Source organism: Mesoplodon bidens (genome assembly GCF_964165515.1).
Source record: "Mesoplodon bidens genome assembly, chromosome: 1".
NCBI classification, from domain to species: domain Eukaryota; kingdom Metazoa; phylum Chordata; class Mammalia; order Artiodactyla; family Ziphiidae; genus Mesoplodon; species Mesoplodon bidens.
In genome coordinates this window covers 89,648,521-89,674,450 of record NC_138176.1, presented here as the reverse complement: position 1 = coordinate 89,674,450, position 25,930 = coordinate 89,648,521, and positions in this window count along the sequence as shown.

The window sequence follows — 25,930 nt, the reverse complement described above, 5'->3', positions numbered from 1 at the left end:
GCTATTTCTCTTCATGTACAGATTTTTGTTTGTTTTAATGAACATGAGTTTCTATTTCCCTGGAATAAATAGTTGAGTTTTCCATAGCTCTGCTGTATGATAATTGTATGTTTAGTATTATACAAAAGTGTCAAACTGTTTTCCAAAGCGGCTGTATCATTTCACATTCCCACCAGCAATGTTCAGGTGATTGTTTCTCCGCATTCTTGTCAGTATTTGTTATTGTCCTTATTTCTTATTTTAGCCATTCTGATAGGTGTGGTTAGGATCTCTCACTGTGGTTTTAATTTGCATTTTCCTAATGGCTAATGATGTTGAAAATCTTTTTATCTGCCAAATGTTTTCTACGCATTTTTCCTAAAAGTTTTATACTTAAGTCCATTACCCATTTTGAGTTAATTTTTGTATGAGGAAAGAGGTTTAAGCCATGATTTATTTCTTTACTTATGTTTGTACAAGTGCTTCTGCATCATTTGTTGGAAAGAGCATAGGAATAATGTCAAAGATTGGGTTCTCTGGAAAACAGAAACTGAGAGGGCAATTTCTGTGTATAAAATGAAGGAAGAGGAGAGGCTGGACTAAGTGAGATGCAGTCTCAGAAAAGAGCCTCAGCAGCCCTCGCAAGCTCTCGAGGTGGAATGGTTCCAGAGAGCTGTCCTGCATTGGAGCGAGGGACCTGGACCTACACACCCATCCCAGTCTCCTCCCACACAGTACACGTGTGCACACGCACACACACACACACACACATTCACTCACTCACACTGGTTGGATGCATGCTGTCTCCGAAAGGAAGTGACCTTGGATGTGAAGAGTCTCAGGTAATTCCAAGAGGGAGCTGCAGGAAGATTTGCCAATCACCGACATTCCCTGTGCTTGGCTGGATAAGCTCCTCAGTCTTAAACAGATGATCCAGGCAGCTAAATTCAGCATCCACGACAAATGATAAATTCAAAACGCAAAATAATGTTTACCTCTGGGAGTGGGGAAGACAGAGGAATGGTATAGTGGAGGAACCCTTAGAAGTGACTTATTTGTAAGGCTTTTGTGTTTGTTTTGGGAGGTAGCTTCACAGGGGTTCATTATGTTATTAAATGAGTAACTAAAAATGTGAAGGAATTAAAAAGTAATAAAAAGAATCTTAAACTTGGACCAAAGATGATAGTTTTCATTACCAAAAATCAATATATAAAATGAAAGGTAATTTAGATAAATGAACTTGTGATTCTTCCTAAAAGAAAAATGTTAGCTTCAGAAGCTGAAGCATTTTATTGCCCAGTTGAAATTCTTCTCCAGCACACTTTGTACAGCAGTATGTTTCCTATGCCTCATGTTTCCTCTCACCTTAATATCAAATAAAATGTTCTTAATCCATTCTGAAAATCTATCCACGACTTTTGCTATTTGCTGTTCTGTTCTTGGAAATTACCCAGATAAAGCAATGAATGATTCCAAAGCCTTAAAATTTGGTATTACTTTCTTGTCTTTTTAAGAGAGAAATCATGGTTTGACTTTCCTATTTCTTATACATGAATTCAATAAAAGTGCACGTGGGGGAAATCATTGAAAGCTGAAATAACTGAGACTCCTGCAGATAATTTCCATTTCCAGTCTGATTCAGTGATTTCCATTTCCAGTTAGCTTCACTAGAATGAAAGTCTGTGAACTGTCATATTGCTAACAGCAAACCCAATTGCTAACAGCAATTCTCCCGGGAGGAAAAAATCATTTGTTGATCTGAAGTATGCCTCTTTAGGCAGAAGATAATGTGTTTACTCTGTGGTGTCTGAGTTTTCCTCTTAGCTTGAATTTGCCTTTACTTAAGTGATGGGTCCTGGGTGTGGGGGAGTGGTAAGGGGATAAAGGTCAGGTTCCCTTGATGGCACAAGTTTGACAAGGTATTCAAATTCAGTCATTTCCAATTCATAACCTAGACTTCTCTAGAAACCTGTATGCTATGTGCTCCAATTTCCGACTTTTCATTCTTTGAAGTTTGTTTATGATTTGCAGGCATGCCAAGACTGATATGAATATAAAAGAGCATTCAGAGTCATTGTTTCTGCAGTTGCTTTGCTAATCTGTAAAGTGCATCTCCCTGCATTTTGACTGCAGTGCCAATCAGGTTCTCCCTGTGCACATGTGTGGTACTGTCATTCCGCTATATGACTTTTGATGGCAACAACCAGAATTTGTACAGAACCTCCATTTTTAAAGTTATCCCAGTGCAAAAAGCATTGCTGTTTAAGGATTTATACAAATGTCACAATTATAATATGTTACAATAAATGCTGCTGTATATATTTTGTATAAAATGCTTTGTCACAATTTTTCTCCTCTGGTATGGAAATTAGAAGAGAAAATGAGATCTTTGAGTAGGAATTCTAGTAAATGTTTCTCATTTTCTCATTACACTACTAGGGAGTAGGTGGAATTATTGTCATTTTACAAATGGTGACTGAAACTAGGATATGTTAGGTTATCTGAAAGGTAAAAGAGACTGATAAGGTTGCTAGAGTGGAACTCATTTTCTCTCCCATCACACTAGAATTTCTTCATTTTTTTTCTGAGAGACTTGGATTTTAACAAGAATTCAAACCCAACAAACAAACAAAAAGAGTTTGGCTGCATGATATAATATTTGGAAAATCTAGGTTAATCTATGTTGCTCAAATTTCTTCACAGCAATACTTTTCAAAAATTTTAATAGTATGATACAGTGCAATGTAACCCATCCACCCCCCAAAGATGTAGGGTTTCCTTGTTTAACTTATAAACATCTCAAGAGAAATACTACTCCAAGGTACAGAATTTGAGAAAGGTGCTGCTTCCAAAGTATATAGACCTCTCAATAAAGTGGTTTTTTGGAAAAAAAAAAAAATCTAGCTCAGTTTCAAAAGCAGAGAGTCACAAAATCACTTTTTCCACAAGGTATAAAGGAAACATTTACTTGGAGTGACTGCAAGTATGTGCTGAGGGTTACATGTATTTTGTTCTCAATGTTTTCTTAAAACCACAGGAAGGGATTAGGTTTTATATATTCTCTCAGATCTTCACATGTTTAAAGGCAGACAAAGGCATCAGGGTAGGCTGTGATTTATTCTCCAGAGGATTCCTATTTGCATTTTATAAGCATTTTTGTTTTGGCATATGTTCTACCAAGAAGCCTAGAAAAGACTTCGGAACATGGCATGCCTTTGATAAAAGGAAGGCATATTGTCCCACACAGTGCTTTTCACACTGTTGGCCAAAAAAACTGGGTGGGGGAGGGGTTCTTGGCACTCATACTTTCCTTCTTTCGGCTCTCCACCCTTTAACACACACCTATACATAGCACACATGCATACACGCTCACAAACAATGCTAATGTGCAAACCAGGAGAAGTAAAATGTGGATCATGATATAAGTATAATGCTTTGAAATCTCTAGTCTTCAGCATTTGAAAGGAAGCTGATACATGATTTTATCATTCTAATGTATTTCTTTCAATTTGTATAAATCAATATTTATCTAAATCAATATTTATCATGCTTCTACTACCTCTCAGGATTTATAGTAGAAATAAGGAGGCCAAGTATGAACAAGATAGAAAAAGCCCCTGAAGGCTTGGGGCTTAAAGTCAGGTATGAACATTGAGGTGGAAACTGAAGTGTGAAGAGGTTCAGGGCACAAAGCACTGGGTCAGAATGTGGGGATTTGTACTTGTCTAGGAATGAGGAAGGTTTCCTTAAAGAACTAACTCTTAAACTGACAGGAAAGGATGAACAGGAATAGGGTGAAAATGAAGGAGTAATAGCATCTCATATAAATATATCCCCCCTTTCCAACACACACACACACACACACGCAAAATCCTAAAACCAATAGATTCTGTAAATACAGTTTAAGTCCCCTGCATACGAACGAGTTCCATTCCAAGAGTGCGTTCGTAGGTCCAATTTGTTCGTTAAGTCCAACAAAGTTAGCCTAGGTGCCCAGCTAACACAATCGGCTACATAGTGCTCTACTGTAATAGGTTTATAATACTTTTCACACAAATAATACATAAAAAACAAACACAAAAATAAAGAAAACATTTTTTTTTTTTTTTTTTTTTGCTGTACGCGGGCCTCTCACTGTTGCGGCCTCTCCCACTGCGGAGCACAGGCTCCGGACGCGCAGGCTCAGCGGCCATGGCCCACGGGCACAGCCGCTCCGTGGCATGCGGGATCCTCCCGGACTGGGGCACGAACCCGTGTCCCCTGCACCGGCAGGCGGACTCTCAACCACTGCGCCACCAGGGAAGCCCAAGAAAACATTTTTAATCTTACAGTACAGTACCTTGAAAAGTACAGTAGTACCAGCTACATCATCGATGCGTTTACGCTTGCTTCCGGACATCCTGGGCTTGAAATAAAGATACTGTACTACCATACTCTATACAGTACCGTACAGTAAAGTACACAAAAGCACAACCACTTGTAGAGGATGCACGCACATGACAATGTACAAACTAACTTACGTAACTGGACATATGAAAGCATGTTCACACATTTGAAAGTTCACAATTTGAAGGTTCATATGTAGGGTACTTGCTGTAAAGCTTGAAATCTGAAAGAAGCTCAGAAGATTTAAATAGCATAAAGGACAAAGGTAAAGTGAGATAAGGCTAGAGTTATATGGACCACACTGTGGATAGTTTTGTAAGGATTTTGTATATTTTAAAACAATGTGAAGTTACCACACAGTCTTAAGAATGCAATGACAGTTAGATTTGTATTTTCAAAAAAGATTCCTCTGGTTTCCGGGCCAAGAATGAATTAGAAAGGGCAAACACGGACATGAAGAGAGTGATTAGGAAACTTCTACAGTGATAATTATTTGAATTTCAATGATGACATAAGAAGAAATTTTAATACTCTAGACATATTTCTGAGGGAGGAAAAACAATTTCATGAATGATTAGCTGTGGAATATGAGGGAGAATGAGAAATCAAGGATTGCTTTGAGGCTTTAAGTTTGATTACCTTGGGGGATGGTGGTCCCTTTTGCAATGAAAAGGAACACCGAAAGAGAAATACGCCTCCTTGAGATGATGAGTTTGCTTGGTTAATACATTGAAAGGTTTTTTTTTTTTTTTTTTTTTTTGGACTTCGGTACGATCTTTCTTCTTTTTTTTTAACGTCTTTATTGGAGTAAAATTGCTTTAAAATGATGTGTTAGTTTCTGCTTTATAACAAACTGAATCAGTTATACATATACATATATCCCCATATCTCTTCCCTCTTGCATCTCCCTCCCTCCCACACTCCCTATCCCAACTTTATAGCTGGTCCCAAAGCACCAAGATGATCTCCCTGTGCTATGTGACTGCTTCCCACTATCTATCTATTTTACATTAGGTAGTGTATATATGTCCATATATACACTACCACTCTCTCACTTTGTCCCAGCTCACCCTTCCCCCTACCCGTGTCCTCAAGTCCATTCTCTAGTAGGTCTGTGTCTTTATTCCCGTCTCGCTCCTAGGTTCTTCATGATCTTTTTTTTTTCTTTAGATTCCATATATATGTGTTAGCATATGGTATTTGTTTTTCTCTTTCTGACTTACTTCACTCTGTATGAGAGACTCTAGGTCCATCCACCTCACTACAAATAGTTCAATTTCATTTCTTTTTATGGCTGAGTAATATTCCATTGTATATATGTGCCACATCTTCTTTATTCATTCATCTGTCGATGGACACTTAGGTTGCTTCCATTTCCTGGCTATTGTAAATAGAGCTGCAATGAACATTGTGGTATATGAATCTTTGTGAATTATGGTTTTCTCAGGGTATATGCCCAGTAGTGGGATTGCTGGGTCATATGGTAGTTCTATTTTTAGTTTTTTAAGGAACCTCCATACTGTTCTCCATAGTGGCTGTATCAGTTTACATTCCTACCAACAGTGTATGAGGGTTCACTTTTCTCCACACCCTCTCCAGCATTTATTGTCTGTAGATTTTTTGATGACGGCCATTCTGACTGGTGTGAGATGATATCACATTGTAGTTTTTTTTTTTTTTTTTTTTTGTTACGCGGGCCTCTCACTGTTGTGGCCTCTCCCCCTGCGGAGCACAGGCTCCGGACGCACAGGCCCAGCGGCCATGGCTCACGGGCCCAGCCGCTCCACGGCATGTGGGATCCTCCCGGACCGGGGCACGAACCCGTGTCCCCTGCATCGGCAGGCGGACTCCCAACCACTGCGCCACCAGGGAAGCCCTGTAGTTTTGATTTGCATTTCTCTAATGAGCATTCTTTCATGTGTTTGTTGGCAATCTGTATATCTTCTTTGAAGAAATGTTTGTTTAGGTCTTCCGCCCATTTTTGGATTGGGGTCTTCCGCCCATTTTTGGATTGGGTTGTTTACTTGATATTGAGCTGCATGCGTCGCTTGTAAATTTTGCAGATTAATCCTTTGTCAGCTGCTTCATTTGCAAATATTTTCTCCCATCCTGAGGGTTATCTTTTTGCCTTGTTTATGGTTTTCTTTGCTGTGCAAAAGCTTTGAAGTTTCATTAGGTCCCATTTGTTTATTTTTGTTTTTATTTCCATTTCTCTAGGAGGTGGGTCAAAAAGGATCTTGCTGTGATTTATGTCATAGAGTGTTCTGCCTATGATTTCCTCCAAGAGGTTGATAGTGTCTGGTCTTACATTTAGGTCTTTAATCCAGTTTGAGTTTATTTTTGTGTATGGTGTTAGGGAGTGTTCTAATTTCATTCTTTTACATGTAGCTGTCCAGTTTAACCAGCACCACTCATTGAAGAGGCTGTCTTTTCTCCATTGTATATTCTTGCCTCCTTTATCAAAGATAAGGTGTCCATATGTGTGTGCGTTTATCTCTGGGCTTTCTATCCTGTTCCATTGATCTATCTTTCTGTTTTTGTGCCAGTACGATACTGTCTAGATTACTGTAGATTTGTAGTATAGTCTGAAGTCCAGGAGCCTGATTCCTCCAGCTCCGTTTTTCTTTCTCAAGATTGCTTTGGTTATTCGGGGTCTTTTGTGTTTCTACACAAATTGTGAAATTTTTTGTTCTACTTCTGTGAAAAATGCCAGTGGTAGTTTGATAGGGATTGCATTGCATCTGTAGATTGCTCTGGGTAGTAGAGTCATTTTCACAATGTTGATTCTTCCAATCCAAGAACATGGTATATGTCTCCATCTATTTGCATCGTCTTTAATTTCATTCATCAGTGTCTTATAATTTTCTGCATACAGTCTTTTGTCTCCTTAGGTAGGTTTATTCCTAGATATTTTATTCTTTTTGTTGCAATGGTAAATGGGAGTGTGTTCTTAATTTCATTTTCAGATTTTTCATCATTAGTATATCGGAATGCAAGAGATTTCTGTGCATTAATTTTGTATCCTGCTACTTTACCAAATTCATTGATTAGCTCTAGTTGTTTTCTGGTAGCATCTTTAGGATTTTCTGTGTATAGGATCATGTCATCTGCAAACAGTGACAGCTTTACTTCTTCTTTTCCGATTTGGATTCCTTTTATTGCCTTTTCTTCTCTGACTGCTGTGGCTAATATTTCCAAAACTATGTTGAATAATACTGGTGAGAGTGGGCAACCTTGTCTTGTTCCTGATCTTAGTGGAAATGGTTTCAGTTTTTCCCTATTGAGGATGATGTTGGCTGTGGGTTTGTCATATATGGCCTTTATTGTGTTGAGGCAAGTTCCCTGTATGACTACATTCAACAGGATTTTTTTTTATTAGTTTCTGCTTTATAACAAAGTGAATCAGCTATACATATACATCTGTTCCCACATCCCTTCCCTCATGCATCTCCCTCCCTCCCACCTTCCCAATCCCAGCCCTCCAGGCGGTCACAAAGCACCGAGCTGATCTCCCTGTGCTCTGCGGCTGCTTCCCACTGTCTATCTACCTTACGTTTGGTAGTGTATATATGTCCATGCCTCTCTTTCGCATTGTCACAGCTTACCCTTCCCCCTCCCCATATCCTCAAGTCCATTCTCAAGTAGGTCTGTGTCTTTATTCCCATTTTACCCCTAGGTTCTTCATGACATTTTTTTTTAATTCCATATATATGTGTTAGCATACGGTATTTGTCTTTCTCTTTCTGACTTAATTCACTCTGTATGACAGACTCTAGGTCTATCCACCTCATTACAAATAGCTCAGTTTCGTTTCTTTTTATGGCTGAGTAATATTCCATTGTATATATGTGCCACATCTTCTTTATCCATTCATCCGATGATGGACACTTAGGTTGTTTCCATCTCTGGGCTATTGTGAATAGAGCTGCAATGAATATTTTGGTACATGTCTCTTTTTGAATTATGGTTTTCTCAGGGTATATGCCCAGTAGTGGGATTGCTGGGTCATACGGTAGTTCTATTTTTAGTTTTTTAAGGAACCTCCATACTGTTCTCCATAGTGGCTGTACCAATTCACATTCCCACCAGCAGTGCAAGAGTGTTCCCTTTTCTCCACACCCTCTCCAGCATTTATTGTTTCTAGAGTTTTTGATGATGGCCATTCTGACTGGTGTGAGATGATATCTCATTGTAGTTTTGATTTGCATTTCTCTAATGATTAAAGATGTTGAGCATCCTTTCATGTGTTTGTTGGCAGTCTGTATATCTTCTGTGGAGAAATGTCTATGTAGGTCTTCTGCCCATTTTTGATTGGGTTGTTTGTTTTTTTGCTATTGAGCTGCATGAGCTGCTTATAAATTTTGGAGATTAATCCTTTGTCAGTTGCTTCATTTGCAAATATTTTCTCCCATTCTAAGGGTTGTCTTTTGGTCTTGTTTATGGTTTCCTTTGCTGTGCAAAAGCTTTGAAGTTTCACTAGGTCCCATTTGTTTATCTTTGTTTTTATTTCCATTCCTCTAGGAGGTGGGTCCAAAAGGATCTTGCTGTGATTTATGTCATAGAGTGTTCTGCCTATGTTTTCCTCTAAGAGTTTTATAGTTTCTGGCCTTATATTTAGGTCTTTAATCCATTTTGAGCTTATTTTTGTGTATGGTGTTAGGGAATGATCTAATCTCATACTTTTACATGTCCCTGTCCAATTTTCCCAGCACCACTTATTGAAGAGACTGTCCTTTCTCCACTGTACATTCCTGCCTCCTTTATCAAAGATAAGGTGACCATATGTGTGTGGGTTTATCTCTGGGTTTTCTATCCTGTTCCATTGATCTATCTTTCTGTTTTTGTGCCAGTACCATACTGTCTTGATTACTGTAGCTTTGTAGTATAGTCTGAAGTCCAGGAGCCTGATTCCTCCAGCTCCGTTTTTCTTTCCCAAGATTGCTTTGGCTATTCGGGGTCTTTTGTTTTTCCAAACAAATTTTGAAATGTTTTGTTCTAGTTCTGCGAAAAATGCCAGTGGTAGTTTGATACGGATTGCATTGAATCTGTAGATTGCTTTGGGTAGTAGAGTCATTTTCACAATATTGATTCTTCCAATCCAGGAGCATGGTATATCTCTCCATCTATTTGTATCATCTTTAATTTCTTTCATCAGTGTCTTATAATTTTCTGCATACAGGTCTTTTGTCTCCTTAGGTAGGTTTATTCCTAGATATTTTATTCTTTTTGTTGCAATGGTAAATGGGAGTGTTTTCTTGATTTCATTTTCAGATTTTTCATCATTAGTGTACAGGAATGCCAGAGATTTCTGTGCATTAATTTTGTAACCTGCTACTTTACCAAATTCATTGATTAGCTCTAGTAGTTTTCTAGTAGCATCTTTAGGATTCTCTATGTATAGTATCATGTCATCTGCAAACAGTGACAGCTTTACTCCTTCTTTTCCGATTTGGATTCCTTTTATTGCCTTTTCTTCTCTGACTGCTGTGGCTAAAACTTCCAAAACTAGGTTGAATAAGAGTGGTGAGAGTGGGCAGGCTTGTCTTGTTCCTGATCTAAGTGGAAATGGTTTCAGTTTTTCATCATTGAGGACGATGTTGGCTGTGGGTTTGTCATATATGGCCTTTATTATGTTGAGGAAAGTTCCCTCTGTGCCTACTTTCTGCAGGGTTTTTATCATAAATGGGTGTTGTATTTTGTCGAAAGCTTTCTCTGCATCTATTGAGATGATCATATGGTTTTTCTCCTTCAACTTGTTAATATGGTGTATCACATTGATTGATTTGCGTACATTGAAGAATCCTTGCATTCCTGGAATAAACCCCACTTGATCGTGGTGTATGATCCTTTTAATGTGCTGTTGGATTTTGTTTGCTAGTATTTTGTTGAGGATTTTTGCATCTATGTTCATCAGTGATATTCGCCTGTAGTTTTTTTTCTTTGTGATATCCTTGCCTGGTTTTGGTATCAAGGTGATGGTGGCCTCATAGAATGAGTTTGGGAGTGTTCCTTCCTCTGAAATTGTTTGGAAGAGTTTGAGAAGGATGGGTGTTAGCTCTTCTCTAAATGTTTGATAGAATTCACCTGTGAAGCCATCTAGTCCTGGGCTTTTGTTTGTTGGAAGATTTTTAATCACAGTTTCAATTTCAGTGCTTGTGATTGGTCTATCCATATTTTCTATTTCTTCTTGATTCAGTCTTGGCAGGTTTTGCATTTGTAAGAATTTGTCCATTTCTTCCAGGTTGTCCATTTTATTGGCATAGAGTTTCTTGTAGTAATCTCTCATGATCTTTTGTATTTCAGTGATCACTTCATTATTGAGTAGTGTATTGTTTAGCCTCCATGTGTTTGTATTTTTTACAGATCTTTTCCTGTAATTGATGTCTAGTCTCATAGCATTATGGTCGGAAAAGATACTTGATACAATTTCAATTTTCTTAAATTTACCAAGGCTTGATTTGTGACCCAAGATATGATCTATCCTGGAGAATGTTCCATGAGCACGTGAGAAAAATGTGTATTCTGTTGGTTTTGGATGGAATGTCCTGTAAATATCAATTAAGTCCATCTTGTTTAATGTATCATTTAAAGCTTGTGTTTCCTTATTTATTTTCATTTTGGATGATCTGTCCATTGGTGATAGTGGGGTGTTAAAGTCCCCTACTATGAGTGTGTTACTGTTGATTTCCCCTTTTATGGCTGTTAGTATTTGCCTTATGTATTGAGGTGCTCCTATGTTGGGTGCATAAATATTTACAATTGTTATATCTTCTTCTTGGATCGATCCCTTGATCATTATGTAGTGTCCTTCTTTGTCTCTTCTAATAGTCTTTATTTTAAAGTCTATTTTGTCTGATATGAGAATTGCTACTCCAGCCCTCTTTTGGTTTCCATTTGCATGGAATATCTTTTTCCATCCCCTTACTTTCAATCTGTATGTGTCTCTAGGTCTGAAGTGGGTCTCTTGTAGACAGCATATATATGGGTCTTGTTTTTGTATCCATTCAGCCAATCTGTGTCTTTTGGTGGGAGCATTTAGTCCATTTACATTTAAGGTAATTATTGATATGTATGTTCCTATTCCCATTTCCTTAATTGCTTTGGGTTCGTTATTGTAGGTATATTCCTTTTGTTGTGTTTCTTGCCTAGAGAAGTTCCTTTAGCGTTTGTTGTAAAGCTGGTTTGGTGGTGCTGAACTCTCTCAGCTTTTGCTTGTCTCTAAATGTTTTAATTTCTCCATCTAATCTGAATGAGATCCTTGCTGGGTAGAGTAATTTTAGTTGCATGTTTCTCTCCTTCATCACTTTAATTATGTCCTGCCATTCCCTTCTGGCTTGTAGAGTTTCTGCTGAGAGATCAGCTGTTAACCTGATGGGGATTCCCTTGTGTGTTATTTGTTGTTTTTCCCTTGCTGCTTTTAATATGATTTCTTTGTGTTTAATTTTTGACAGTTTGATTAATATGTGTCTTGGTGTATTTCTCCTTGGATTTATTCTGTATGGGACTCTCTGTGCCTCCTGGACTTGATTAACTATTTCCTTTCCCATATTAGGGAAGTTTTCAACTATAATCTCTTCAAGTATTTTCTCAGTCCCTTTCTTTTTCTCTTCTTCTTCTGGAACCCCTATAATTCGAATGTTGGTGCGTTTAATGTTGTCCCAGAGGTCTCTGAGACTGTCCTCTGTTCTTTTCATTCTTTTTTCTTTATTTTGCTCTGCAGCAGTTATTTCCACTATTTTATCTTCCACCTCACTTATCCATTCTTCTGCCTCAGTTATTCTGCTATTGATCCCATCTAGAGTATTTTTCATTTCATTTATTGTGTTTTTAATCGATGCTTGATTCATCTTTAGTTCTTCTAGGTCCTTGTTAACTGTTTCCTGCATTTTGTCTATTCTATTTCCAAGGTTTTGGATCTTGGAAATAGAATCTTGGATCATCTTTACTATCATTATTCTGAATTCTTTTTCAGGTAGACTGCCTATTACCTCTTCATTTGTTAGGTCTGGTAGGTTTTTATCTTGCTCCTTCACCTGCTGTGTGTTTTTCTGTCTTCTCATTTTGCTTATCTTACCGTGTTTGGGGACTCCTTTTTGCAGGTTGCAGATTCGTAGTTCCCATTGTTTTTGGTGTCTGTCCCCAGTGGCTAAGGTTGTTTCAGTAGGTTGTGTAGGCTTCCTGGCGGTGGGGACTAGTGCCTGTGTTCTGGTGGTTGAGGCTCGATCTTGTCTTTCTGGTGGACAGGTCCACGTCTGGTGGTGTGTTTTGGGGTGCCTGTGGCCTTATTATGTTTTTAGGCAGCCTCTCTGCTAATGGGTGGGGTTGTGTTCCTGCCTTGCTAGTTGCTTGGCATAGGGTGACCAGCACTGTAGCTTGCTGGTCGTTGACTGAAGCTGGGTGCTGGTGTTGAGATGGAGATCTCTGGGAGATTTTCAGTGCTTGATATTATGTGGAGCTGGGAGGTCTCTTGTGGACCCGTGTCCTGAAGTTGGCTCTCCCACTTCAGAGGCACAGCTCTGACTCCTGGCTGCAGCATCAAGAGCCCTTCATCTACCCGGCTCAGAATAAAAGGGAGAAAAAGTAGAAAGAAAGAATTAGTAGAAGAAAGAAAGAGAGAGAGAAAGAAAGGAAGAAGGAAAGGGAGGAAGGAAGGAAGGAAGGAAGAAAGAAAGAAAGGAGGGAGGGAGGAAGGATGGAAAGAAAGAAAGAAAAAAAGAAAGAAAGAAAGAAAGAAAGAAAGAAAGAAAGAAAGAAAGAAAGAAAGAAAGAAAGGAGGGAGGGAGGGAGGAATGAAAGAAAAAGGAAGAGTGAATGGAAGAAGGGAGGGAGGGAGGGAGGAAGGAAAGAAAGAAGGAATGGAGGGGCGGAGGGAGGGAGGGAGGAAGGGAAGGGAGGAAAAAAAGAAAGAGCAGGTAAAGTAAAATAGAATAAAGTATGAAATATAGTAGCATTATTAAAATTAAAAAGTAATTATTGAAAAAAAATGGATAGATAGAACCCTGGGACATATGGTGGAAGCAAAGCTATACAGAGAGAATCTTACACAGAAGAATACACATACACATTCACAAAAAGAGAGCAGGGGGAAAAATCAAAAATCTTGCTCTCCAAGTCCACCTCCTCAATTTGGGATAATTCGTTGTAAAAAGAGGAAAGGGCGAGAAGTCTGAAATCTTGCTCTCTAAGTCCACCTCCTTAATTTGGGATAATTCGTTGTAAAAAGAGGAAAAGGGGGGAAAGTCTTAAATCTTGTCCTCAAAGTCCACTTCCTCAATTTGGGATGATTCGCTGTCCATTCATGCACTCCACAGACGCAGGGCACATCAAATGGACCGTGGAGCTTTAATCCGCTGCCTCCGAGGCTGCACAGAGAGATTTCCCTGTCTCTTCTCTGCTCTCACAGCTCCCGGGTCTCAGCCTTGGACCTGGCCCCACCTCTGCGCGTAGGTCGCCGGAGGGCATCCGTTCTTCGCTCAGACAGGACGGGTTTAAAGGAGCCGCTGATTCGGGGGCTCTGGCTCACTCAGGCAGAGGGGAGGGAGGGGCGCGCAGTGTGGGGAGGGCCTGCGGCGGCAGAGGCCGGCGTGACGTTGCACCAGACCGAGGCGCTCCGTGCGCTTTCCCGGGAAAGCCGTCCCCGGGTCCCGGGACCCCGGCAGTGGCGGGGTGCACAGGCACCCCAGAAGGCGGGGCGGACAGTGACCCGCGCTCGCACACAGGACCCCGCGGCGGCGGCAGCAGCAGCCCCAGCGTCCCACGCCCGTCTCCGGGATCTGCACCTTTAGCCGCGGCTTGCGCCCGTCTCAGGCGCTTCCCCAAGCAGCCCTCTTAATGCCCTCTCCTCGCGCACCAGGAAACAAAAGGGAAAAAAGTCTCTTGCCTCTTCGGCAGCTCCAGACCCTTTCCCCGGACTCCCTCCGGGCTAGCCATGGTGCACTAACCCCTTCAGGCTCTCTTCCTGCCGCCAGCCCCAGTCCTCTCCCTGCGCTCTGACTGAAAGCCGATACCCGAGCCTCAGCTCCCCGCCCCGCCCGCCCCGGCGGCCGAGCAGACAAGCCTCTCGGGCTGGTGTGTGCCTGAGGGCACCGATCCTCTGTGCCGGAATCTCTCCGCTTTGCCCTCCACACCCCTGTTGTTGTGCTCTCCTCTGCTACTCCGAAGCTTTCCCCCTCCGCCACCTGCAGTCTCCGCCCGCGAAGGGGCTTGTAGTGTGTGGAAACCTTTCCTCCTTCACGGCTCCCTCCCACTGGTGCAGGTCCCGTCCCTATCCTTTTGTCACTGTTTATTCTTTTTTCTTTTGCCCTACCCAGGTATGTGGGGAGTTTCTTGCCTTTTGGGGGGTCTGAGGTCTTCTGTCAGTGTTCAGTAGGTGTTCTGTAGGAGTTGTTCCACGTGTAGATGAATTTCTGGTGTATCTGTGGGGAGGAAGGTGATCTCCGCGTCTTACTCTTCCGCCATCTTCCTCCGGGGTTTCCAGAGGATTTTTATCATAAATGGGTATTGAATTTTGTCAAAAGCTTTCTCTGCATCTTTTGAGATGATCATATGATTTTTCTCCTTCAATTTGTTAATATGGTGTATCACATTGATTGATTTGCACATATTGAAGAATCCTTGCATTCCTGGGATAAACTCCACTAGATCATGGTGTATCGTCCTTTTAATGTGCTGTTGGATTCTGTTTGCTAGTATTTTGTTGAGGATTTTTGTGTCTATGTTTATCAGTGATATTGGTCTGTAGTTTTCTTTTTTTGTGACTTCTGTGTCTGGTTTTGGTTTCAGGGTGATGGTGGCCTCGTAGAATGAGTTTGGGAGTGTTCCTCTCTCTGCAATATTTTGGAAGAGTTTGAGAAGGATAGGTGTTAGCTCTTCTCTAAATGTTTGATAGAATTCACCTGTGAAGCCATCTGGTACTGGGCTTTTGTTTGTTGGAAGATTTTTAATCACAGTTTCAATTTCAGTGCTTGTGATTGGTCTGTTCATATTTTCTACTTCTTCCTCGTTCAGTCTTGGAAGGTTGTGCATTTCTAAGAATGTGTCCATTTCTTCCAGGTTGTCCATTTTATTAGCATATAGTTGCTTGTAGTAATCTCTCATGATCCTCTGTATTTCTGCAGTGTCAGTTGTTACTTCCCCTTTTTCACTTCTAATTCTATTGATTTGAGTCCTCTCCCTTTTTTTCTTTTTGAGTCTGGCTAATGGTTTTAATACATTGAATTTTAAGTTAACAACCTATGTTCAATTTAACCAGTGCTTACAGAACTAGTGAGAAAGTGTAGGAGTGACCGTGGCTCCCTCACTCTCCCCCATTCTGGCAGTGATACTATTCCCCAGCCCCTTCTCATTCTACAGGGATTGTTTGATTTAGGACCATATAGTTCATCCCAACTTGATCTCTGAAGCAGTGTTAATTTTGAATTGGATTCCACTATTGAATGTAATGCACAAGCATGCAGCTAAGTGTCATTCATGAGAGGAGACATTCCCCCAAGAAGTATCCAATAAAGCCTGGTGTGACTAAGCAAACCTTCAGGAAAACTCATTTTATTCCTGTCAAAACAACATTACTGGTAAGCTTGATACCCTGAGTCTAAAGCAAACTGAGAATCTTCTTTTCTCTTTTTCTTTTTCTTCTTTGTTAAAGTGCATTATGTTTCATCTTCTTTCTGAAAATACCAGATAACTTAGCAGGCATATGTACAGATTTAACTTCAACTGAAGCTCTAAGGTCACAAATTATGATAGTGACAAATGTCTATAAATTGCGTCGAGTAACTTTGGGTCCCTTTTTATCGTTTACAAATCCAAACTGATATCTCATGGGTATAATCAGATATGCTAACCTTGCCCAGTTGTATGCTAATCTCATAACAGGCCTTAAAATCAGATTTTAATTCTTAACAGTTTAATCGACTTTTCCCATTAGAGGGTAGCAAACTGTTACCTGTAAGACAAGACAAGAATTGTGTGTGATTCTTGGAATAGGAAATGGCAATCCCATCTTTTTGAAGCTCTAGTTTCTTATGTCAGCTTCAGGACATTCTACCTCACATCTAGAGCCTCTGTGATTAAGGGACAGCATTTCTTTGTACAAGGTCAATGGGACTCTGATTTTTAAAGTTGCAGAGACTCATGGTGAGAAACATAAAAAGAGAGTAAACAAAATGAATGGAAAGAATTACTAGAGATTGATTAGTTCCTATCTTTGACCATTTCTTTCCAGAATTTAAGCTATCTCTGCTTTCTCTGTTAGATAAATAGCCATTGAAAAACTAAGGCAAATCTAATGTTAGAAGAAAAACTTTGGGATAAAAAGAGAGAGAAAGAAAAACTCTTTTAAATAAACCCTATGATTTTACTACCTACTATTATGTTCCAATCCATAAAGTGTGTCCCATGTTTGCAAATATAGTGTCAACCATTGGAGCATTTAATACACAATGTAAACTTGCCTTCTCTTTGTTCTGGAACAGATTGAACTCATGTGAAGCCAAATTTCAGATCCAAGTACAACTGGAAAATTAGAACTTTGATCTTGCAGGAAAGGCATATCATGAAGTCAGATTAACTGTCTTCTGTAGTTGGTGTTTCTGTAACCATGACAACAAACTATGAAAATCAGTAACTGTTACCATTTAGGGCTTGTAACCCATCAAGCTACCAGGATTGTAAGGAAAAACTGTATGGAAAGGACTTACTCTGGTAACGGAGAACAGGGTGGAAGAAGGAGAATTTCAGAGAAAGCAGTACTTTTCTGGTACAGATTGAACACTCAAGCTTAGATTTCCCATTTAGAGAGTTCTATGATCTCTGGAGTTCTACCATACATTAACTTCATCTATATGAAGTATTTAATGTAGATCTGAGCCTTGGATGGTAGAGTGCTTTCTAAGTTGATGTCCTATTGCAAAGTAAGTATCATTAAAAAAAATCAGTACCTTGTATGTGTGTCTTATACATTTTTGAAGATAAGGACTACTTATTTACCAAATAGATCAATATTAATGGAATTTTACAGAATAAAAATAAAAACTTGAAATTTTATAATTTTTATTTACTACTGTAAATTTTTTTACTGTCAAAATTTAATACACAAAGTGATTTTTCTAATGTACCAAAAGGCTCATAAAGTGTGTGGTCACTAACCCTATGTCTTCCCACCTCTCTCAATTTTTCCCAAGGAAACAATTCTAACAGTTTTTGTTTTTTTTCTGGTAATTACTTCCACATTTCTAAATACAATATGCTTATATTGCTACTTAGGAATTAGCAATTTGGCATTTACCTATTGAATCCTCATTATGCCAGATGGAAATATAGCTCTCTCTTCAACCTGTCTTCTCCATCCTCTTCAATAATTATTGATTTATTAAATTAAAACATCAGTGTTTATGTCATCCAAACTATATACTATTGTTGACTACAGAGCCAAGTATTGTACTATGACTGAGTATTTAATTGTACAAACTTGTTTTCCTTAAATCAATAATTCCTTCCTTTTCCCTCATCTAACTTTCTCTCCTTCTTTCTCCTCTCTCCTCTCCCCCCCCTTTTCTCTTCTCTTTCTCTCTCCTTCTCCTTGTATGTAACCACCACCAAATCATCAACAATAATCACCAATGAATCACTTCTCATAGTATCTATTTACAAAGTCTTTTATTTTCCTGGAGCTCATTCTTCTTCCGTAAGCTAAAAACTGCTCTGGTTATTTTAAAAATCGACCCCACTCCCAGTCATCATAATGCTTCTCTTCACCATTCTCCTGGGTTAGATCTACCCATTTCTGGATCTAACATCTTTCTCTATCTTAGTTTACATTACTACCTCATTTAATCACTCTCTAAGAAGGAGTGCATAGGACAAGATTTTGGGGTCCCTGAATTTCTGAAATATATTTTTTTATGTTACATATACTTGTATCAGAATATGTCTAGTTATAGAAACAGGCACCCCAATATTCATAGCAGCATTATTTACAATAGACAAGATATGGAAGCAAACCAATTGTCCATCAACAGATGAATGGGTAAAGAAGAAATGGTGTATATATATATATATAATGGAATATTACTCAGCCATAAAAAAGAATGGAATTCTGCCATTTGCAGCAACATGGATGGACCTAGAGAATATTATGCTCAGGAAACAAGTTAGAGAAAGACAAGTACAGTATATCACTTATACATGGAACCTAAAAAATAATACAAATGAATGTATATAGCAAACAAGAAACAAACTCACAGATAAAAAGAATACAGATTCCCTCTCCCCTCCTCTCAAAAAACAAAACTTCTTTGTTTTTCCATGTTTGAATTGTTTTTTTCTTTTTCTATTTATTTAAGTATAATTGACATATAACATTATGTTCGTTTCAGGTGTACAATATGATTCAATATTTGCACAGATTGCAAAACGATCACCACCATAAGTCTAGTTAACATCTGTCACCATGCATAGTTACAACTCTTTTTCTTGTGATGAGAATTTTAAGATCTACTCCCTTACCAACTTTCAAGCATGCAATACAGTATCATTAACTGTACATTATATTCCCCATGACTATTTTTCTTATAACTGTAAGTTTGCACTTTTTACATCCTACCTATAAGTGAGATCATGTGGTATTTGTTTTTCCTAATGCCTTCAAGGTCCATCCATGTTGTTTCAAATAAACTGTTTTTATTTTAACAGTTTTTTCTTCTTTTAAACATATTTATTTAAAGCTACATTTTGTGACCATATAGCTCACCAATTTTCCAGTGTTCAGGGAGTTAGTGTTTTTCTACTTATTTTTATTATTTTCTAGCTTAATTCCATTATGATCATTAAAGCTTTCTCTGTGGCCCCAAATTTGGTGTGTTTATTGTATATGCACTTGAAAATATAATACATTGCATGCGCACTTGAAAAAAAATGAATTTTTTTGCTGTTGGATGCAATATTCTTCATAAATCCACTGGGCCAATTTTTCAAAATTTTTGTTTACATTTTGTATATTCTCATGGATATTTTTTTCTATTTGTTCCTTTATTAAGAGAGGTGTATTAAAGTCTTCCTCTATGCTTGCTGATTTGTCTATTTCTCTTTTAGTTCTGCCAATTTTCTATATTTATGGTTTAAGGTTATACTTTGTGTGCTTCAGATTTAGGATTGTGGTGTCTTTCTGTTATATTGATCGTTTTTCATTATGAAATATCCCTCTTTATTTTGCCCAAAGTCTATTTCATCTAACATTACTACAGCTTTATCAGCTTTACTTTTGTTAGTATTTGCATTGTACATTTTCATTCCTTTTATATTCAAAGTTTTAATGCTCTTATATTTAAAGAGTGAATTGTTAAAGCATCATAGTTTGGGTTTCGTTTTATTTATCTAAGCTGACAATCTTAAACTACTGCTAAGAGTAGTCAATTTACCTTTAATGTAGTTACTCACATATTTGGATTTATATGTATCATCTTACTATTGTTTTTAATTTGGTTTACCTGTTTTGTGTCACCCTTTCCCCTATTTTTTGTGTTATATTTGATTAATCAAGTACTTTATGACTTACTTTTTATTCTATTAACCTTTAGTTATGAGTTTTTATTCTTTCAGTGATTATCCTAGAGATAATCATACGAATTTTTATTCTGAAGGCTTGTGGTATCTCTTGCTATAACTTTTAGAGTTATAACATCTGTTCTTTAATCAGATAATACAGTGAAAAATAATTTCAGGGCTTCCCTGGTGGCACAGTGGTTGAGAGTCCACCTGCCGATGAAGGGGACGTGGGTTCGTGCCCCGGTCCGGGAAGATCCCACGTGCCACAGAGCGGCTGTACCCATGAGCCACGGCCACTGAGCCTGCACGTCCGGAGCATGTGCTCCACAACGGGAGAGGCCACAACAGTGAGAGGCCCGCATACCACAAAAAATAATAATAATAATAATTAATAAATAAATAAATAAATAAATTTCAAACAAGTTGGCTTTTTCTTTTGTGTTAGAAATAATTTATGGATTCATTAAATGCAGATTTTACAGCTAAATTTACTTGGCACAATTTGCCATTGTGTCCAAATATAAATTTATAATTTCATATGAACTTTTTTTTTTTTTTGGCGGTACACAGGTCTCTCACTGTTGTGGCCTCTCCTGTTGCAGAGCACAGGCTCCGGACACGCAGGTTCAGCAGCCATGGCTCACGGGCCTAGCCACTCCACAGCATGTAGGATCTTCCCAGACCGGGGCATGAACCCGTGTCCCCTGCATTGGCAGGTGGACTCTCAACCGCTGGGCCACCAGGGAAGCCCCATATGAACTTTTTTACTTACACTTAGAGTCCATTATTAAAACAATAGATAGATTTCTATTTTGTAATAGTGGTCTCCTTGTGGAACTTAAATAATGTCTTGCAGAATTACAGTCGTACAAAGCTTATACTTTCTTATTTGTGTAAGAAAATTAAGGTTTTCCACCTTAATCCTGCCTGACTAAAAATAGTGGAATAAAATGGTGAGTCAGCATTTAGGAGTCAAATTCATTGAAAGAGTCAAATTCCTTTTGTAGTTTCCATTTAATTCTCTAAACTCACACATTTCCAACAAAATAAATATTTCTCACCATGAAATAGTTCTAATGACATAGCATGTTCCAAATTCTTAGAAAAATAGCCTAATGCTGCAGCAAGAGTAAACAGCCATTATAAAGTGAAATAGTTTATTTCTTCAACTTATCTAGCATAAAAGTTGAAATCCTTGGTTAGGCTTAATCAAAACATTTAAATATCTTTAGATATTTAAAAAGTAGATTCTATATCTTAATGACCATTCAAGTATTCTCAGGTGCTTTAAAATATGACAATGTAGATGCTTAATTCTAAAAATATCATAAATTCAGTTTACTGTATATTTCATTTTTATTTTAATGATTTGCATCTCATGGTATCATGTTTTTGAAATGTCACATAACTACATCAAGAGCAATCACTTACAAGATATGTAAATGGTAAAATGTGGAAGTGTTTGTTTATCATTTCAACTTCAAGAAAAATGGTCATGCACCCCACAACACACCACCAGACGTGGACTTGCCCACGAGAAAGACAAGATCCAGACTCATCCTCCAGAACACAGGCACTAGTCCCCTCAACCAGGAAGCCTACACACCCCACTGAACCAACCTTAGCCACTGGGGACAGACACCAAAAACAACGGGAACTACGAACCTGCAGCCTGCAAAAAGGAGACCCCAAACACAGTAACATAAGCAAAATGAGAAGACAGAAAAACACACAGCAGGTGAAGGAGCAAGATAAAAACCCACCAGACCTAACAAATGAAGAGGAAATAGGCAGTCAACCTGAAAAATAATTCAGAATAATGATAGTAAAGATGATCCAAAATCTTGGAAATAGAATAGACAAAATGCAAGAAACAGTTAACAAGGACCTAGAAGAACTAAAGATGAATCAAGCAACGATTCAAAACACAATAAATGAAATGAAAATTACTCTAGATGGGATCAATAGCAGAATAACTGAGGCAAGAATGGATAAGTGACGTGGAAGATAAAATAGTGGAAATAACTACTGAAGAGCAGAAGAAAAGAAAAAGAATGCAAAGAACTGAGGATGGTCTCAGAGACCTCCAGGACAACATTAAATGCACCAACATTCGAATTATAGGGGTTCCAGAAGAAGAAGAGAAAAAGAAAGGGACTGAGAAAATACTTGAAGAGATTGTAGTTGAAAACTTCCCTAATATGGGAAAGGAAATAGTCAGTCAAGTCCAGGAGTCACAGAGAGTCCCATAGAGAATAAATCCAAGGAGAAATACGCCAAGACACATATTAATCAAACTGTCAAAAATTAAATACAAAGAAAACATATTAAAAGCAGCAAGGGGGGGCTTCCTTGGTGGCGCAGTGGTAGAGAGTCTGCCTGCCGATGCAGGGGACACGGGTTCGTGCCCCAGTCTGGGAAGATCCCACATGCCGTGGAGCATCTGGGCCAGTGAGCCATGGCCGCTGAGCCTGCGCGTCCGGAGCCTGTGCTCTGCAATGGGAGAGGCCACAACAGTGAGAGGCCCTCGTACCGCAAAAAAAAAAAAAAAAAAAGCAGCAAGGGAAAAACAACAAATGACAATGGAGACAGGACGACCCAAAACCTATGGGATGCAGCAAAAGCAGTTCTAAGAGGGAAGTTTATAGCAATACAATCCCACCTTAAGAAACAGGAAACATCTCGAATAAACCACCTAACCTTGCACCTAAAGCCATTAGAGAAAGAAGAACAAAAACACCCCAAAGTTAGCAGAAGGAAAGAAATCATAAAAATCAGATCAGAAATAAATGAAAAACAAATGAAGGAAACGATAGCAAAGATAAATAAAACTAAAAGCTGGTTCTTTGAGAAGATAAACGAAATTGATGAACCATTAGCCAGACTCATTAAGAAAAAAAGGGAGAAGACTCAAATCAATAGAATTAGAAATGAAAAAGGTGAAGTAACAATTGACACTGCAGAAATACAAAAGATCATGAGAGATTACTACAAGCAACTATATGCCAAAAAAATGAACAACCTGGAAGACATGGACAAATTCTTAGAAATGTACAGCCTGCCAAGACTGAATCAGGAAGAAATAGAAAATATGAACAGACCAATCACAAGCACTGAAATTGAAACTGTGATAAAAAATCTTCCAACAAACAAAAGCCCAGGACCAGATGGCTTCACAGGCGAATTCTATCAAACATTTAGAGAAGAGCTAACACCTATCCTTCTCAAACTCTTCCAAAATATAGCAGAGAGAGGAACACTCCAAAACTCATTCCACAAGGCCACCATCACCTTGATACCAGAACCAGACAAGGATGTCACAAAGAAAGCAAACTACAGGCCAATATCACTGATGAACATAGACACAAAAATCATCAACAAAATACTAGCAAACAGAATCAAACAGCACATATAAAGGATCATACACCATGATCAAGTGGGGTTTATTCCAGGAATGCAAGGATTCTTCAATATACGCAAATCAGTCAATGTGATACACCATGTTAACAAGTTGAAGGAGAAAAACCATATGATCATCTCAATAGATGCAGAGAAAGCTTTCGACAAAATACAACACCCATTTATGATAAAAACCCTGCAGAAAGTAGGCACAGAGGGAACTTTCCTCAACATAATAAAGGCCATATATGACAAACACACAGCCAACATCGTCCTCAATGAAGAAAAACTGAAACCATTTCCACTAAGATCAGGAACAAGACAAGGTTGCCCACTCTCACCACTCTTATTCAACATAGTTTTGGAAGTTTTAGCCACAGCAATCAGAGAAGAAAAGGAAATAAAAGGAATCCAAATCGGAAAAGAAGAAGTAAAGCTGTCACTGTTTGCAGGTGACATGATACTATACATAGAGAATCCTAAAGATGCTACCAGAAAACTACTAGAGCTAATCAATGAATTTGGTAAAGTAGCAGGTTACAAAATTAATGCACAGAAATCTCTGTCATTCCTATATACTAATGATGAAAAAACTGAAAGTGAAATCAAGAAAACACTCCCATTTACCACTGCAACAAAAAGAATAAAATATCCAGGAGTAAACCTACCTAAGGAGACAAAAGACCTGTATGCAGAAAATTATAAGACACTGATGAACGAAATTAAAGATGATACAAATAGATGGAGAGATATACCATGTTCTTGGATGGGAAGAATCAACATTGTGAAAATGACTGTACTACCCAAAGCAATCTACAGATTCAATGCAATCCTTATCAAACTAACACTGGCATTTTTCACAGAACTAGAACAAAAAAATTCACAATATGTATGGAAACAAAAAAGACCCCGAATAGCCAAAGCAATCTTGAGAACAAAAAATGGAGCTGGAGGAAACAGGCTCCCTGACTTCAGACTATACTACAAAGCTACAGTAATCAAGACAGTATGGTACTGGCACAAAAACAGGAAGATAGATCAATGGAACAGGATAGAAAGCCCAGAGATAAACCCACACACATATGGTCACCTTATCTTTGATAAAGGAGGCAGGAATGTACAGTGGAGAAAGGACAGTCTCTTCAATAAGTGGTGCTGGGAAAACTGGACAGGGACATGTAAAAGTATGAGATTAGATCATTCCCTAACACCATACACAAAAATAAGCTCAAAATGGATTAAAGACCTAAATGTAAGGCCAGAAACTATAAAACTCTTAGAGGAAAACATAGGCAGAACACTCTATGACATAAATCACAGCAAGATCCTTTTGGACCCACCTCCTAGAGGAATGGAAATAAAGACAAAAATAAACACATGGGACCTAATGAAACTTCAAAGCTTTTGCACAGCAAAGGAAACCATAAACAAGACCAAAAGACAACCCTTAGAATGGGAGAAAATATTTGCAAATGAAGCAACTGACAAAGGATTAATCTCCAAAATTTATAAGCAGCTCATGCAGCTCAATAGCAAAAAAACAAACAACCCAATCAAAAATGGGCAGAAGACCTACATAGACATTTCTCCACAGAAGATATACAGACTGCCAACAAACACATGAAAGGATGCTCAACATCTTTAATCATTAGAGAAATGCAAATCAAAACTACAATGAGATATCATCTCACACCAGTCAGAATGGCCATCATCAAAAACTCTAGAAACAATAAATGCTGGAGAGGGTGTGGAGAAAAGGGAACACTCTTGCACTGCTGGTGGGAATGTGAATTGGTACAGCCACTATGGAGAACAGTATGGAGGTTCCTTAAAAAACTAAAAATAGAACTACCGTATGACCCAGCAATCCCACTACTGGGCATATACCCTGAGAAAACCATAATTCAAAAAGAGACATGTACCAAAATGTCCATTGCAGCTCTATTCACAATAGCCCAGAGATGGAAACAACCTAAGTGTCCATCATCGGATGAATGGATAAAGAAGATGTGGCACATATATACAATGGAATATTACTCAGCCATAAAAAGAAACGAAACTGAGCTATTTGTAATGAGGTGGATAGACCTAGAGTCTGTCATACAGAGTGAATTAAGTCAGAAAGAGAAAGACAAATACCGTATGCTAACACATATATATGGAATTAAAAAAAATGTCATGAAGAACCTAGGGGTAAAACGGGAATAAAGACACAGACCTACTTGAGAATGGACTTGAGGATATGGGGAGGGGGAAGGGTAAGCTGTGACAAAGAGAAAGAGAGGCATGGACATATATACACTACCAAACGTAAGGTAGATAGATAGTGGGAAGCAGCCGCAGAGCACAGGGAGATCAGCTCGGTGCTTTGTGACTGCCTGGAGGGGTGGGATGGGGAGGGTGGGAAGGAGGGAGATGCATGAGGGAAGGGATGTGGGAACAGATGTATATGTATGACTGATTCACTTTGTTATAAAGCAGAAACTAATAAAAATAAATAAAAATAAAAAAATAAAACACACAGTTAGATTTCCATTAAGTTACAGCAAATTCTGCTGAATTGATCGAATCGGTCTACATTCCTGTATGACATCATGCTTTAAAGGCTTGGCCTGAACATAAA